This window comes from Thalassophryne amazonica, chromosome 12, assembly GCF_902500255.1.
Source record: "Thalassophryne amazonica chromosome 12, fThaAma1.1, whole genome shotgun sequence".
NCBI classification, from domain to species: Eukaryota; Metazoa; Chordata; class Actinopteri; order Batrachoidiformes; family Batrachoididae; genus Thalassophryne; species Thalassophryne amazonica.
The window spans coordinates 98,717,799-98,735,831 of NC_047114.1; the positions used below are offsets into that span (position 1 = coordinate 98,717,799).

The following is an 18,033-nucleotide window of genomic DNA, read 5'->3' on the forward strand; positions in this document are numbered from 1 at the left end:
CATTTTTGGTGTAACTGTTAACAGAATTAATTATTGGAACAAACTGGACTCTATAATAGTATCTTAATATTTCTAGCACCAACAAACTTTACTTCAGTCCAATAATGGCCTTTGTGGCAACATAATATCTTGAACTACTTAAGATTATTTCACTGGAATAATTAAAAATAAGATCAAATTTTGTAACGTGAAACCATTTTCAAGTAGCATTTGCAGCTATGTTACCTACATGTCTGAAGGCCAACTGCCCTCAGCACCCAACCACTACAGGCATGCCAATCTTGCGGACACCATTGCATCAGTCATAAAAGATAATGTCTGCAGCTTTCAGCCATTGCCAGTTTTTGCCAGATTTGTGTATAACATTCACCTGAACGTTATTGATGTTCACCTTCAGCACCTCACCGGGGTATTCTTGGCCCTCATATCTGACTGCAAACCAATCTTCTATATTAGCAGCCACTTCATCATTTACATTTTGCTCATTATTACTCACGTTGTCAGGACTATCAATGATTTTGATCTAAAGTGAAGCCTGTGGGTGTTGGGCACAGCAACAACCTGGTCCCAATATTCAAGTTCCTCCCCCCCCGAATCACTTCAGAAGACAGATAGAATATGCACAAGATGCACTTCTGGGTTTCTTTCACAGGCAACTCTGAAGAACTCCTCTAGGGAGGGAGCTTGTCCTCTGCCACTGCACACAAACCGCCACAATGACCTCTAAACAGGCCCTCCTAGGCTGTCAGCCACGCCTTTGCCATGTGATGTGCACTATACACACACTCTATACACACACTACAGCAGGGTTCCGGACGTACACATTTTTTTTGAGCTGCACCAGGCATTACTGTTGCCGCAGGATATAAATTATTTTGCATGCTTATCCGTGTACATGAGTGTGCTTTAGTCAAGCGATGTCATGATTTTGCTGTTGATTCTTCCTCATGAAAATTAATCATTTTACTATTTTTGGTGCCAGACGTGCATTTTGATATTTGGATTTTTGTCCATAGCTTGGGAAGGTATTTTTAAAGGCTGAAGCCCACAATATGCCATGCCATGATAAAGTACCCTCATATGGTGATACTGAGTCAAATCCTCAAAAACTGTATTGTCACTGATGGCACAAAATTGCATGAAATTGCAAGTTGCATGTTAATTGTAGTAATCATTGATTTAATGGTAAAAATTTAGCACAGCAATTTCATTTTGAGTAAAAAAAAAATCGTTAGTTTCAGAAAACTCGTGTATTTTTCTCATAATATGGTGTTTTATTGTAAAATTGACAATTTTTTGATTTTCACTGTTGGGTTGGTGTATATGTGGAATTACCCTCTTTCTTCCTAATTTGTGCAGCCAAAGCTTTCCCTAAGGCTTGACATTCTGCCAGCCTTCCATGTAGTTTCTCTCCAACATTGTACTTCCTTTTAATGCGATTGACTTTTTTCTTCTTTTTTTTTGAGGATGTTCCTTTTATGGTTTTGGCCTCTCAAACGTTGTCATTTGGGAGATCTCTGCTCTTAGACGGCTGATTTCCTGTTGTAATGTTGTTTTACATCGTGGTACAGAATTCTTTCTCTTAATTCTGGTTCCTCTTCTCTCCAAATCATGTGGGGCTAATTTACTTTGTACCATGCCACTCCATAATTTACACAGTTTAAATCTATCAGTGTGGCTCCTTCTGGGACCAGTCTAACCAATCCCAGATTAACGTACTGTAGTACACTTTTGAACTTCTTATCCTCCTTAAATTTGATCAGTTTAGGGCACTCTTTCATGTCCATTCTCCTTGTTTTCTCAATCTTGTTGCCCAATTCCTTTTCTAATTCCTACTGCTCTGGGTTTGGGTGAGGTGGTGAATGACTCCTAATTTGTTGCTGTGTCTGTGTGTCTGCTAACTTGTTGGGATGGTGTTTTGACTAATATATCTCCTTTAGCGCGAGAGTCTGGGTTGTTTTCTGCTGGATATGTTTGCTGCGGAGAGTTGTTTGTAGGTGGTGCAATAGGTTGTGTGAAAGGGCAGATGCTGTCCCTGACCATTTACCCAGCTTCATCTTGCATCACTTGTACTTTGGCATCTGTAAAGTCTTTTTGTGTGACAAAGTTGTCTTTAGGTGGTGAGTCACCCTCTTGGTATGTCTTTCTTACTGGGTGTCTCCAAAAAAGCAGAACCCATAAAAACTTGATTAATTTCTGCAAGGTCCAGCAAATTTGACGTAAACTTCAGTCTGTGTAAGATCATTCCCCAAAATTTCAGTTATCTTGGTTGCTTTGCATAAATGTCATATTCTTTACAAAATATGCTCCAAATGGCCTCTACGGCGTTGGAAACATACTTGCTTGTCATACAAAATTGTCAATTTCTCGAACACAATTCTCTTTGGGGATTTCCCTGATTTTTGCTATGATTGCTGCCTTCAGTTCACCAGTCGTTTGAGGGTTTTCCTGGTACACATTCTCCTTGAGGGGGGTTCAGGTCCAGTGAATGCGGGTCTGGTAAAACCCATGCAAACACGGGGAGAACATGCAAACTCCACACAGAAAAAACATGGGTGGGAATCGATCCCATGACTGCAAGAGTGCCTCACAGCAAGGACATCATTATACCATCTAATTGGTAGTAGTGATGGGTGGTGTGTACAAAGGGCGGGGACTTAATCAGCACGAGCTTATGACCCGCTCTTACTGGAAAGTCCTCGTTCTTATGCAACCTTTCTTTTCACTTGGTGTTTATCACATTTTAATTTGTTTATGCCATTTCAAATACAAAAACTATAATTTTCTAAAATGATATTCCTTAAACTCAAATTGAAAGCAAATCTCTACAACTTGATAGAAATTAATTAAAAATAAAAAATCCAAGATGATGGGTTTTCTATTTAAAACATTTCTGTTGTGGTCCATTACAAGACGGAAGTAAAAATAACAATCATAACAGTGGCCTAAACAATTTATAAACACATTAAGATACTCAATTAACATTAAAAAGTTACATAATTAACACGAAATAAAGGGTTGAGTTCTTCTAAATATTGTTGAGATCTAAGGTTCTAAAAACATTCTGGACTTACACACCACTCCAACTCATCATACAAGCTTTGCTTAATTTACTGCCACCCTTGAAAATGTCCCCTACCTATTTTAGGCAACATGCTAGTGTGTGTGTGTGTGTGTACATATATTTCCCTCATAGAGCAGGTGGTCTAGGTCTCACTGAAATCAACCAAGCTTATTTATAGAGCATCTATAATGGGTATCGGGCAGTACTTAGAGTTCTGAAGACATCATGAAAACGTAGCACAGTATCACAATGAGGCCTGACCCAAACAGACCTCAGTTATCAAAATGGTGGAAAATTTTGGTTTGAGACCACTTAGAAGAGAGAAAACAACAATCTGACACTTGCAACAAAAATGGTGAAAAAGACCAGGAGTAGCTGTGTATGAAAACCTGTTGTAATTACAAAAAAGATTGTTCTTTAAAAAAAAAAAAGAAATTTCAAATTGCAGTGCAGAGTTAAAACTCTCCAAAACATCAGTGTCTGAATACATATGGACCTGACTGTTTGAAGGTTGTTTTTTTTGTTTTGTTTTCTGTCAGTGTTTGACTGACTGTTGTCTCTAATATTTCTAATGAAAAACCTGTATAAACCTGTATGAAGAAATGAGTTGTAATTTTTGGTCATGATGTCCTTCCACCTGAGTTCAACAAAGGATTTATTCATTTTGTTTTCTTGATCTGAACAGTGTCACTGTATATGTCAAAGTTCATTATGTGGACATTTATGTAGTGTAAAGGTAAACATGACTATGTAAATGGACTGCATTTATATAGCTCTTTTTCCATTTGAATCACATTCACCTGTTCTCACACACACTGAGGTCAGGATCCCGCCATGCAAGGCACTCAGTACACACCGGGACCAACTCAGGCATTAAGGACCTTGCCCAAGGGCCCTTATTGATTGTCTGGTCTATTTGGGGTTTGAACTGAGGATCCTCTGGTCTCAAGCCCCCGTGCTTAACCACTGGACCATCACCTCCCCCATGTGCTCTATTTCACACTGTCCACATTTACAAACCTCCGTCTAAGAGTCACAGCAGTGCTTAACAGTGCTAAGCCTCCTCCGTCCAACATCACAGGAGAAGAACAGAAAGCTTTGGCAGCACTGCAGAAGGACCAAAGCATCCTTATTCTGCCAGCAGATAAAGGTAGATGCACAGTGGTCCTGAACACATCGGACTACGAGGCCAAGATCAACAACTTGCTCAGTGACTCCAGTACATACGAACGTCTGAAGAGAGATCCCACGAGTGGCTATAAGAAGAAAATCATTAGCTACCTCCAAAACCTGGAGAAAGAGGGACTCATCGATAGGCAGACATACTACAGACTGTACCCGGGGGACACCACTCCATGCATCTATGGACTGCCCAAAATCCACAAACAGGACGTGCCACTCAGGCCTATTGTATGTAGCACAGATTCCATCACATACAATTTGGCCAAGCACCTCAAGTGGATTTTGGCTCCCCTAGTGGGTAACTCAGACCAACATGTGGAGAACACACAAGATTTTGTGAACAAGATCAAGGACCTGCAGCTGGAGGCAGATGAAACTATGGTGTCATTTGATGTGACTTCGTTGTTCACCTGCATCCCCATCGCTGAGGCCGTCTCAGCTGTGAGGCAGAGACTGCTGGAGGATGTGTCTCTACCTGAAAGGACCAAACTCAAACCAGACCACATCTGCCAACTCTTGGAGATCTGTCTTAACACCACGTATTTCCTGTTTAGGGGGAATTACTACAGGCAGATCCATGGTTGTGCGATGGGGTCCCCGCTATCCCCCATTGTGGCTAATCTGTACATGGAGCGAGTGGAGAAGACAGCCTTGACGTCATTCACGGGCATCTCTCCCAGTCACTGGTTCAGATATGTTGATGACACATGGGTTAAAATCAAGCAACAGGAGGTTGAGGACTTTACAGAACACATCAATTCGGTGGATTCCAATATCAAGTTCACACATGAGGATGCCAGAAACAACCATTTAGCCTTCTTGGACTGTGATGTTACGATTGGAGAGAACAGGCAGCTCCAGACAGAGGTTTACAGAAAACCCACTCACACTGACCAATATCTGCTCTTTGGCTCAAACCACCCCCTTGAACACAAGCTCGGGGTGATCAGGACTCTTCAACACAGAGCCCTACAGGTGCCCACAACTGCAGAGGGAAGGGCTAAAGAACAAGGACTTGTACGGAAAGCCCTCACAGTACGTTGGTCCCTGGACAAAGTGCAGAAGTCCCAGAAAACAGACCAGATAGACAGGAGATGGAGACAAGAAGAGTGTCTCTCCCTTATTTAGCAGGAGTAGGGGAAAAACTACAGAGGATCTTCAGACAGCACAAAATCCCAGTTTACTTTAAACCGGTTAACACCTTGAGACAGAAATTAGTTCACCCTAAGGACAGGATCCCTAGTTACAAACGGAGCAATGTAGTGTATTATATCAGATGTCAGGAAAACTGTAATGAACACTACAGAGGTGAGACTAAGCAACCTTTAAACAAGAGGCTATACCAGCACCTCAGAGAGGGCGCCAGTGGACCTCAGTCTGCAGTTCATCTCCACCTGAAAGATACTAACCACACGTTTGAGGACAAGGAAGTTAAAATCTTAGCCAGAGAGAAGAAATGGTTTGAGAGAGGTGTCAAGGAAGCATTCTTTGTAAAACAGTTGAAACCAAGCCTTAACCGGAGGGGCAGGTCTCAGACACGCTTTGTCCCTCGTTTACAATGGGGTACTCAGGTCAAAGCAGTTTCAGTCTTTTGTTCATGGTAATGAGTCATTCACGTCATCAGGAGAGTCATCAAGGGAGCCATCAGGGGAGGCTTCCATCCCATCATTAGGAGAGTGCACAATAGGTGCTAATTAGAGCTATTGTTTAGTCACTAGCCTATAGCAGTCGGCCTCTCGGTAGGAGGGGTCTGGTTAGGTTAAAAAAAACTCCAGCTTTTGTTGGCTTCTGGTTTATTCTTCTCTACAAGAGTCAAGACAGACGTCAGACTACCAGAGCAAGAATTTTAGCTGAGGAAGCTTCTGTGATTTGAAGCGAAACGTCCTCACGTCAAGCAACCCAGTCCAGTCGAAGATTCAAGCTTCTCTATTATGTATTTTCTAAACTGCGGCAGCTACAGGTTTTCCAAGGTATTCAAAATGTTCTGAATGACCAGTACATGTTTGGGAGTGTCATCAAAAAGTGTAAAACGGCTAAAATAATTATCGTACGTCAAAAGAACCAACATCTGCCAAATATAAAGAAATTTTATTTTCAGTCATACTGCTATCAAAGGAATATTGACTTTAAAGTGAAAAATACAAAACAAGGCTTGTTTCTTTAGCAGACAGCAGGTTCTAGAAAGCTTAAATGTTTTAAACATTAGGGAAATTGTCCAACAGCCAAAAGGCCAAAAAGGTAGTTATTAAATATGTGGAGATTCTGGACAGTTTATGACACGCTTCAAGCATTGAGTTACATTTTACTGACATGGGGTGTGGAAAAAAATTTCAGGAAACCAATTGTTTTTTAGATATGTTTCATTTTTGTGGCGTTATTAGAAGAAAATGGTTGACTTTCGATATATAACCTTTCTGCAGTCATGAAAATGTTATTTAAAAAAAGTACTGATATATAGTGAAAATTGCATGAAATTGCTTCATTTTTTTTTCTTTTTGAGGTGAAAATTTCAGACAGTGCCACCTATTTTGCCCTGTTATACATTTTCTGTTTAAATAGGCACCCAAAAAGTTTGCATGGAACTCACAAACCATATTTGAAATTTCAAAACTCCAGTTTTTATGTATTCCATTACAAGTTCAAGTTCAAAAGGTTTATTGTCATATGTACAGTAAGAAACGTTATTTCCTTGTGCAATGAAATTCTCTTCTTTGCTGCTCTCACCGGGTGTCTATAATAGTCAAATAGGCATTAAAAAAAAAAGCATTAAAAAAAAAAATATATATATCCTATGTGCAGTAGTGCGCTACATTGACTGTAGGGTATTGATGAGTTAATGTGCAAATAGCTAGATTCAAATATTAACAATTAACAGTAAAGTAACAAAGGTGCAGTTACAGTATGAAGTGAAATGAAATGTGCAAATAGCAAGATTCAAGTATTAACAGTAAAGTAACAGTAAGGTGCAGTAACAGTGTGAAGTGACCCCAGCGGGTCTGCTCAGTCCTTAGCAGCATTCAGCAGTCTGATGGCAGTGGGGTAGAAAGAGTTTTTGAAGCGGGTGGTTTTGCATTTCACACTCCTGAACCTCCATCCTGAAGGCAGCAGTGTGAACAGTCCGTGTTGGGGATGTGTAGGGTCTTTTATGACGGTAGCAGCTCTATTGTGGACTCTCCGATGGTAGATGCTCTGCAGAGATGGTAGTGGCGTCCTCGTGATCTTTGATGCGGTCTTCACTACTCTCTGCAGGCGTTTGCGGTCATTCACCGTTGAGCTGCCATACCACGCAGTAATTGAGGTGGTGAGAATGGACTCAATGATGCAGTTGTAGAAGTTGCTGAGAATCTTGGGTGACATGCCAAATTTCCTCAGCCTCCTCAGGAAGTACAGCCGCTGCTGAGCCTTCTTTACCACCTGTGTGGTGTTGAGTGTCCAAGTGAGGTCACTACTGATGTGGACCCCCAGATATTTAAAGCTGCTCACTCTCTCCACCTCGTGGCCTTGGATAGACAGTGGCTGATGAGGTTCCCTCTCCCTCCTCATGTCCACTATCATTTCCTTGGTTTTATCTGTGTTCAGGGTGAGGTTGTTGACTCCACACCACGTCACCAGGCCTTCCACCTCCCTCCTGTAAGCTGCTTCGTCTCCGCCGGTGATGCGTCCAATCACAGCAGTGTTGTCAGCAAACTTTATGATGGTGTTGTCGGGGTGAGAGGCGGCACAGTCGTAGGTGAAGAGGGTGTAGAGAATAGGGCTGAGGACGCAGCCCTGCGGGGTACCGATGTTGGTAGTGATGCTGGCTGAGGTCCTATTCCCAATCTTGACAGACTGTGGTCTGCCAGTCAAAGTCCAGAAGCCAGTCACAGAGGGTGGGGTGGAGTCCAAGGGCAGACAATTTGTAGGTGAGTTTGTGAGGGATGACCGTGTTGAAAGCAGAGCTGTAGTCAATGAAAAGTACTCTGATGTAAGAGTCTTTATTTTCCAGGTGGGAGAGGGAGGCGTGCAGAGCGGCGGCAATGGCATCCGAGGTTGACCTGTTGTGCCTGTAAGCGTACTGCAGGGGGTCTGTGATGTCCGGTATGCAGCCCTGAATGTATGACAGTACCACTCTCTCGAAACACTTCATAATGATTGGAGTGAGTGCTACTGGCCTATAGTCATTCAGGCAAGATGGGGGGTTCTTCTTGGGGAGGGGGATGATGGTGGTGGTCTTGTAGCAGGTGGGAACAGTGCATTGACTTAGGGAAAGGTTGAAGATGGAGGCAAGAACGTCAGTCAGCTCGTTGGCACATGCTCTGAGGGCACGACCAGGTATGTTATCGGGGCCAACAGCTTTCCGGAGCCGAATACTCCTCAGTGCTCTGTGTACCTGGGCTGGTGTGATAACGAGAGGGGAGGAGGGAGGTTGGGCAGCCGAAGTGTGTGTAAGAAAATCATTGCCAAATGACAAACAAGCAAAGCTGAAAAGCACAACAAAATTTAGACATTGGAGCCAAAAGCAGAACTTCTAATACTTGTCTACTCCAAATTATTCATGGTAAATTTTTTGATATTTCACATAAACATTGTGAACATATGTTAATACACAAAATAATAAATTTCTATCTATTGGTAAATACATCGTGTTTATGTCACAAAGTAGACAGCTAGTCGTATCAGAAGTTGAATGCGTGAAAAAAAAATACTGCCCTGTGGTTAAAAAAAATTATATATATAATCTTAAAAGATTTAGATTTCTGCATCTCCTGTATTTTTTTTTTTACAAAGACCTTCACCGTGGTGCTGTAGAGGTATTTTTGAAAACATGGTGTTATGTCATGAGAGTTTAGATCCATTTCTGAAACAGATATCTGTCACCAGGAATGATGTTCCTGCTCACTACAGGAAAAGCACACTGCCCAGCTCAACCAATGATACTGTCATCGTGCAGTGGTATGGAAATGGAACCTTCAGCAGGATTAGGTCTTCAAATGTTGATCTCCTAGCTGAGAATAGAGTTGATGCAAGCAGGGCTTCTTGCAATGAAAATACATTGCACCTCTACCGTATGGCACTGTCTGAGTTGAGACGGGACTCAAATGTTAAGAATATTGTAGAATTTCAAGAAAATAAGTTCATATGTTTTGATGAATTTAGTTTAATAAACCTACGGGTGAGACCGCTGTCTTATACATCTGTAAAACTTAGTTACTGCCAAGGTTAGATATAGCTTCAGTTAAGTTCACATAACTTTTTTTTTTTTGATAAAACTTTTGTATTAATTCTTTTGATTATATATTGATAAGTATTTTGTTCAGCTAGAAACAGTATTTTTATTGTTATAAGAGTTTATTTTTTGCCTTCTGTCAGTAAAATGTAACTCAGTACTTGAACCATGTTGTATGTATAGTAGTGTTCAGAATAATAGTAGTGCTATGTGACTAAAAAGATTAATCCAGGTTTTGAGTATATTTCTTATTGTTACATGGGAAACAAGGTACCAGTAGATTCAGTAGATTCTCACAAATCCAACACGACCAAGCATTCATGATATGCACACTCTTAAGGCTATGAAATTGGGCTATTAGTAAAAAAAAAAGAAAAGGGGGTGTTCACAATAATAGTAGTGTGGCATTCAGTCAGTGAGTTCGTCAGTTTTGTGGAACAAACAGGTGTGAATCAGGTGTCCCCTATTTAAGGATGAAGCCAGCACCTGTTGAACATGCTTTTCTCTTTGAAAGCCTGAGGAAAATGGGACGTTCAAGACATTGTTCAGAAGAACAGCGTAGTTTGATTAAAAAGTTGATTGGAGAGAGGAAAACTTATACGCAGGTGCAAAAAATTATAGGCTGTTCATCTACAATGATGTCCAATGCTTTAAAATGGACAAAAAAAAAAAGGCGCGTGGAAGAAAATGGGAAACCATCAAAATGGATAGAAGAATAACCAGAATGTCAAAGGCTCACCCATTGATCAGCTCCAGGATGATCAAAGACAGTCTGGAGTTACCTGTAAGTGCTGTGACAGTTAGAAGACGCCTGTGTGAAGCTAATTTATTTGCAAGAATCCCCCACAAAGTCCCTCTGTTAAATAAAAGACGTGCAGAAGAGGTTACAATTTGCCAAAGAACACATCAACTGGCCTAAAGAGAAATGGAGGAATATTTTGTGGACTGATGAATAAAATTGTTCTTTTTGGGTCCAAGGGCCGCAGACAGTTTGTGAGATGACCCCCAAACTCTGAATTCAAGCCACAGTTCACAGTGAAGACAGTGAAGCATGGTGGTGCAAGCATCATGATATGGGCATGTTTCTCCTACTATGGTGTCGGGCCTATATATCACATACCAGGTATCATGGATCAGTTTGGATATGTCAAAATACTTGAAGAGGTCATGTTGCCTTATGCTGAAGAGGACATGCCCTTGAAATGGGTGTTTCAACAAGACAATGACCCCAAGCACACTAGTAAATGGGCATAATCTTGGTTCCAAACCAACAAAATGAATGCCTCGCAGATATGAAGAACTCATGAAAAACTCTGATTATACAACCAAATACTAGTTTAGTGATTCACAGGATTAATAAAAAAGCAGCTTGAACATAATAGTTTTGAGTTTGTAACGTCAACAGCAGATGCTACTATTATTGTGAACACCCCCTTTTCTACTTTTTTTTACTAATAGCCCAATTTCATAGTCTTAAGAGTGTGCATATCATGAATGCTTGGTCTTGTTGGATTTGTGAGAATCTACTGAATCTACTGGTACCTTGTTTCCCATGTAACAATAAGAAATATACTCAAAACCTGGATTAATCTTTTTAGTCACAGAGCACTACTATTATTCTGAACACTACTGTATATAGGCAGAAACACATTTCTACAGCTATTGTTGCACTGCTGACACGTAGAGGTGATGCTGGAAACTGTTAATGAAGTCAGAGTGATGTGAACATCAGAGACACACTGAACAATGAGGGCCCCATCTGGTAGAGAAACAAACACAAGACGCTGGTAAAGCAAACAGTAAAAACCAGAGTCCAGGGGAAATCCTGATAGTTGGTCTTCCTTTAATTATTACCTCCTGCTTCGACTGAAAGTGCAAATTGTTACAGTTTGGATATGTAATCCTCCATTCTGAAAGTAAAGTCCAGGCAAGAGAAAAAAATGAACAGCTGCTCTTGTAGCTTGCTGTCACTTATTCTGCAGCTGAGGAGTTGCTGCAGGAAGAATCCCTGGGATCACTCGTGCCTCCTACCTTTTTTTGATCCTACATTGTCTTTTGACCTCCACATTAGAGCTATTACGAGGCCTGCTTTTTCCACCTGCAAAATATAGAGAAGGTTCGTCCCATTCTGTCTATGGCTGATGCTGATACTCAAATCCATGCATTTGTTTCTTCTAGATTGGACTACTGCAGATTGGACTACTGCAATCTTCTATTTACTGGTTTACAGAGTCATGACAGGAAGCAGAAAGTTTGACCACATTACACCAATTTTGGCATCTCTTGCTTCCTGTCTTTGTGAGATCAGATTTTAAAATTCTGCTATTAATCTATATATCTATATCTATATTAATCTATATCATTCATGGACTGGCATCTTCCTACCTAGCTAACCTAATTAAACCCTACGTACCACCCCGGGCTCTGCATTCTCAGGGTGCAGGACTACTTTGTGTCCCAAGGGAGAATAAAATCTGTAGGTCACAGAGCTTTCTCTTATTGTGCACCTGTTTTGTGGAATAATCTCCCTGTGTCAAAACAGTCAGATTCTGTAGAGGCTTTCAAGTCCAGACTTAAGACGTATTTATTCTCCCTTTCGTATGGCTAGCATACTGGCATAGTATGTTATTATGCTTCCTATCCTTTTAAATTCATTTTATTCGTAATGGAATAGGTCTTGGTGTCAACTCTAAATTCTGGGTCTGTTAGTGAAGCTTAGTGCTAGCGGGCGGCGATCACCTTAGCATTTTGTGTGCTTTCTAGTTGATTTACTGCTGATGAATTATTCCTTAGGTGTAGTTTTATCAGGAGACAAATTCTGCTCTTCTTCTCTGTCCAACATACGGATGGTGAGACGGCTACTGAACACGGGATGCAGGACTGACAGACTGCACACTGCAGTCTGCATTTGAACTGGACGTTGCCACGGGAACAGGCCCACTGACTGGATGAGGACTGCTGGATGACCCCTGCCTGTGGCATATCAGCCTGCATGGACTTTCATCAAATACATATTCTTTTATTATGTTTTGATTTCCTGTTTTATGTTTCTACAGCTCTGTAAAACTTTTTAAAAACATTGTAACTGTTAGCATGGCCCAAGCAGAGGGTTCTTCCTCAAATCATCCGAGGGAGTTTTTTCTTACCACTGTCACCTGTGTGCTTGCTATAGGGTTGGTAAGGTTAGACCTTAGTTGTGTGAAGCATCTTGAGCCAATTTTGTTGTGATTTGATGCTATATAAAATGCAATAAATTGAAATTGAGGCCCCAGGCCCTGAATCTGTACTCTATTATTTAATTTGGAAAAATAGGACCATTTGAAGGAAATGGTTCTTGCAAATTCTTACAAAAATGGTGATTTAAACTTTTGGATTTTGTACTTTAAATAACACTTTTCAGATCAACCAGTGAAACTAAAACCCCCACTTCCATTTAGAACAGAATACTGAATATTTCATTCAAACAGTGTCTGAAATTATTTTCTTGTGTGTAATGATGATGATGCTTAAACTCCTTTAAAAATGTCTGTTTTACATGGCTGGGCTTTCATGTCATGTCTGGATGCTCATCTACAAACAACTTTTCTCCTCAGAATTATCTGATCTGGAATAACAAGAACATCTGATATTGGTGTAAATCTTTTTTTAAACAGTGATTTAACAGTAATATTTTGCTGGTTGATCAACTATTTAACAGGGATGATCTCTTTCTTCACGATGAATTCTTGTCAGAGTTTAATCTCCCTGTAACACCGGGGGACTGTGCAAAGGTCCATGGTGCCACATCCTCAGGGGTCGGTTTAAATCCCAGCCAAGGATTATTGACCAACGATGACCTTTGTTATCTCCAACTAACACTCCCACTGGTAACATCTGTTTCCAGTCCTCCTGCTCACAACAACAAATCTGTTCCACAGGGATCAAGTTCCAGGACCGCATGTGCTCTCAGACTGAAATCAGTTTGTGGATGACATGCTGTGGAAGAAAACCTAATCAATACTTAATCACCAATAAAGTCATAGAAGTTCATGTTCAGATGATCCACAGATTCTCTGCAGCTCAAATGTTGGTTTTTCTTTAGATCGCCTCCCCTTAGTGTGAAATATTTGAACTGTAGTCTTGTGGTGTGTTCTCATTGTTCTCTTCATGTGTCTGTTCACTTAGATTATTATTATTATTATTAAAAATGTTTCATTGACGGCCAGTCAGTCAATAACCTCATCTATGGTTTTAAAAATAACATTAGGGTTAAACATAGTCTAAAGGCCAACATTTAATCAACGTCTACAAATGGTGAAAAATAAAACACTTGACTGTTTTAATCTTTTCAACAGAAAAAAATGTTAAGCGAGTTCAACTCTTCCAAGAAGCAGCATTTTGATTGGCTGATGTGTCTGAGCCAATCACTGTGCTGCTTGGACGGAGGTGACAGTCTGCTCGCTGACGTTCACTGTTCTTCTCCCACATTTAAAATTAATCTTTTATTCTTCTCATTTGTCCGAGTCCGTGGAGTGGTGCATTTCATCAGGTAACACACTTTATTTATACATGAGCCAAAAGACTGTAATAGATGCCGAGGATTCATTAACAGACTAGTTTAGCAGGACGTTAGCAGCGCTGCTAGTTTGGAGCTGGTTAGCATAGCAGCTAAACAGATCAAAGTTAACTTTATTTCTGTTTTCTAAATGTATGAACTGTTTCTAATATATTCACTGCAGTGGCTCATGGCCGTAAAGGTAACAGCAAAATGCGCTTGAAAGAAAACTCGTTTAATCGGAAGAAATATTTTTCAAAGGGACAAAAGCGCGCGTTCACAAAGAACATAGACGAGAGCTAGGCTACTTTAGCTTTTCGCCATTCAGTACTTTAACGTTTCCCATAATCCCCCTGTGCTTCCCACAATGCACCGCGGTATCAGCAGAGTTCCGGCGTTTCAAAGCCATGTAAACACTGACTAGCGAAGATGTGTATGGCTACTACACTGGGTGACTGATCATAACATAAAGAATGCATTAATAGCATCAGACTCAAGTGCGGCGTTACTCAGCTTTAATAACATAGTCTGAAACTGACAGGATCTCAGGCGCGCGGGGGCTGATCGAAAGGCATCAGGACAAACAAATGCACGTGCTTGACGGCGGACTGCATGTGGTAAATGGCATTTCTCATCAAAAGTAAGCATAATAAATGTTTCCCAGTACATAAAAAAATTTAATTTAATCGCTGATCTCATAATTATGAGAAAAAAAAAAATTGTTTTATGTATATACTTCTGTACTTCCAGTCCCTCAGTAAAGAAGCGGACTGAGCTCAGCTGATGATAACACACTGCAATGAAACACAAAGTGTGGAGTTTCCCCTGAAGTGCTCCCGGATGAATGTCCATGGAGGAGCACGGGGCGTCTTCCAGTTTTCACTCACACAGACCCACCGACCACTGAGGGACACAGTGGTGCTCACTACCACCCAGGCGCATGCCAGTCTGTGTGCCCTGTGCCCCGCTGGAGGAGTTTCATTTAATTTCAGGAGTTTCATGTAATTTCTGGACGCCATCTTCTTTTGAGGGAAATGTGAGCACGTCTGCAAAGTTCATTGTCTCTCTATTTCCAACTTTGTTTTTTGATAATGTATGAGTATGAAGAGAATTTGCCACCTGAGGCACAGAATCAATACAGAAAGAAGCTGGAGTTGGCAGGAATCTGAAAATGCCTGTATAAAATTATTGCAGACGATAGGTTAGACCAGGGGTGGCCAAGTTCGGTCCTCGAGAGCCACCTTCCTGACACACTTAGTTGTCTCCCTGCTCCAACACACCTGAATCCAATGAAAGGCTCGTTAGCAGACTTTTAATGAGCCTTTCATTGGATTCAGGCCAATATGGGTGAAAATAGATGGATTTTCAAGACTGAGGTTTGGTCACACAGGACTGAATAGTTCACTGTTTAAGATTAACAAACATGTTGACGGAACCTATGAATGCAGTGACAGTCAAGAGATGGCAGGGTATGTTATTATCCAGTGTCCAAAATACCAACAACATAGACACCTACTGTCCATTCAGCTACAGGGGAGAAAGGTAGACCTCAGCTTACAGAGAATACCTAAGCTAGAGTCTAGTGGGATCTGCTTTAATTACTTATACAACTTTCTGAAGAATACAGGATTACTGCACAGGTACTGTCTTTTATTTTATTTTGGGGACCTGACTACCACTCCAGTCCAGTTGGTGGCAGTAATGCTCCATAGAAGCTGGTTGCCAACTGCCATTAAACACGAAGAAGATGTGGATGGCATTGATCCAGCGAGTTCATGAGCAATTATGATGATGACACATTCTCCCAAGTTGAGAAGGTTATCTTGAGGAGGTGTAGCCCCTGTGATAAACTTCTACCCTGCCCTGATGTTGTCTTGTGTCCAAACTTCACGAGGTGTGTTTACATTGTGCCCTAAACTAGAAATCTGCTGAAACCGATCTCGCGCGTGAATCATGGACCACCAGATGGTACAAGATTCACAAATGTGAAAAAGTGTTTGCTTTAGGGCTGCAGTTGTCGATTATTTTAGTAATCGAGTATTCTATCGATTATTCTGGTGATTAATTGAGTTCTCTGATTAAAACGTACTTTTTTTTAACATCAACAGTCCATGGCTCTCCCGAAGCAATGGCACAATGTCACTGCGCCATCACGCAGATTGTCAAATTTAGTGTATCCCTTTCTGTTTTCCTGGGTAATTATTTCTTATTTCCCACCTTTACAACATCTTTACGAGAGCAGCCAGCGGACGAAACTGTTTTTTTTGTTGTTGTTGTTTTTTTATTATTATTATTATTTAGTTAGGTTTTTTTTTTTTTTTTTTTTTACAGAAACACGTTTTGCTTTAAATGCGCAGTAAGCTATTTCACATGGTCAGCATGGACCATCTTTCGCCTAAAAGGCTTTGATTTACTCTGTCACGTTGGAAAGCGGTAGCTTTTGTGCTAAATGGCTTAGCGCATGCTCTAGTCTTCTTCTGTTTTTTTTTTTTTTTTTTCTGGGGATGTTGCAGCGCCACACACAGGCCTGGCATATGTACCACAATGTCAAAAGAAGCTTCAAGGCACAGAATTTGCCTCAAACATTTTTTGTAATCAAATTATTCGAGTTACTCGACTAATCGTTTCAGCCCTACTTGCTTGGTTCCAACAGACCAAATGTCAAGTTCCTTGTGCAATGCTATGAAGCAAAGATTGTTCTGATCCTAAGACCTTAATAAGCTGCAAAACTGGGCATACACCTGGCAACTAGTTTTCCACCCTGATAAGTGGACAGTAATAAGGACTGGTACAAAACATCTGGGTTATAAATATGGTATGGTGGATCAGTCTGCAAAAAAAAAAAGTCCTGTTTGAATTTATACAAGGAAAAGACCTAGGGGTCATTGTTGGCCAAGACTTGACATTCGAAAGCCACATTGCATCCATTGTCTCCAAAGCAAACCAAATGGTGGGTCTTATGTTCAGATCCTTTGAATGTGTCGACAAAGAAGTTTTCAACATCCTGTATAAGTCGCTGATACGACTACACATTGAGTACGTGGTGCTGATTTGGTCACCGTGCACATGGAAGCTAGCAGATCTTGTGGAAAGTGTCCAAAGAGCAGCTAAGAGAGTGCCGGGACTACGTGACCTGCCATATGAAGATAGACTGAAAACCCTACAACTACGCTCTCTACTACACAGGAGACTGCAGGGGAGCTCATCAACACATTTAAATATGTACACAGGCTATAAGACAATACACAGTGAGTACCAGAAGTGATGAGGGATATGAAGACCAGAGGGCATACTCTACCCTTAAAGGACATGTCGCATGCTTTTTATTGTCCCAGCTAGCAACACAACATAAAAGTACTCATGATTGTAAGTCTCCCTGTGCACATGCCCTCATAATTAGTGGTTTCTGATGTTTTTTATTCTTCTCCCGAAACGAGGTAACAGGTTCATTTCCAGATAATGTCTCACTCTGCAATTCTTGGCATTTCTCTGCGTGTGACGTAGTTAATAGCAAAGCATAAACATCCCAGACTGTTGTGATGTTGTTTGTGTATGAGGTTTTTATTAGTTTCTGTCATCTGTGTATCTGCCTCCCTGCTGATTGACTGAGTCCTTTTGTGTACAGTGTTTGTACTGGTCTCTCTCTGTGTGTGTGTGTGTGTTCAGACACGCCCTCTGGGCTGTCGGTTGTGTCTATGGGTTCTGTCTCAGTCCTCCCTCTTCCTGTGTGCGTGTGTTGTCCATTAGACTTTCCGTGTCGCGTCTCAGCAGTCTCCTTTGTTGTTGCTGTGTCTGTGTCCTTTGTGTCTGATCGTGTCTCGTTTCTATGTAAGTGTGAATATGGGCGCGTGCTCCCACGGTCTGTCGTTCTTCTGTTTTCTGCTCCCGGCCCATTATGTGTGTATTTATGGTTACTGGTCAAGTCTTTGTCTCCCCCGGTTGTGAGTCTTTATATCTTGTGTGTCTGAAACTGCAAGGTTTATTCCCAGTGGTTCTGTTGTCCATCACGTCTGTCACTTTGCTGCATGAGTCTGCTAATGTCCCTCC

At 41.1% G+C, this 18,033-nt stretch overlaps 1 protein-coding gene across 1 annotated transcript in view; it reads left to right on the forward strand.

Annotated features, from left to right (window-relative positions):
- The first annotated feature begins 13,838 nt into the window (after positions 1–13,838).
- The window catches only part of LOC117522181 (zinc finger protein 260-like), a 66,348-nt gene continuing 62,153 nt past the window's right edge, over positions 13,839–18,033 (forward strand). The window contains exon 1 of the mRNA XM_034183576.1: positions 13,839–13,980. The gene's annotated coding sequence lies outside the window, so the exon portion shown is untranslated. The remainder of the gene's footprint in view (positions 13,981–18,033) is intronic.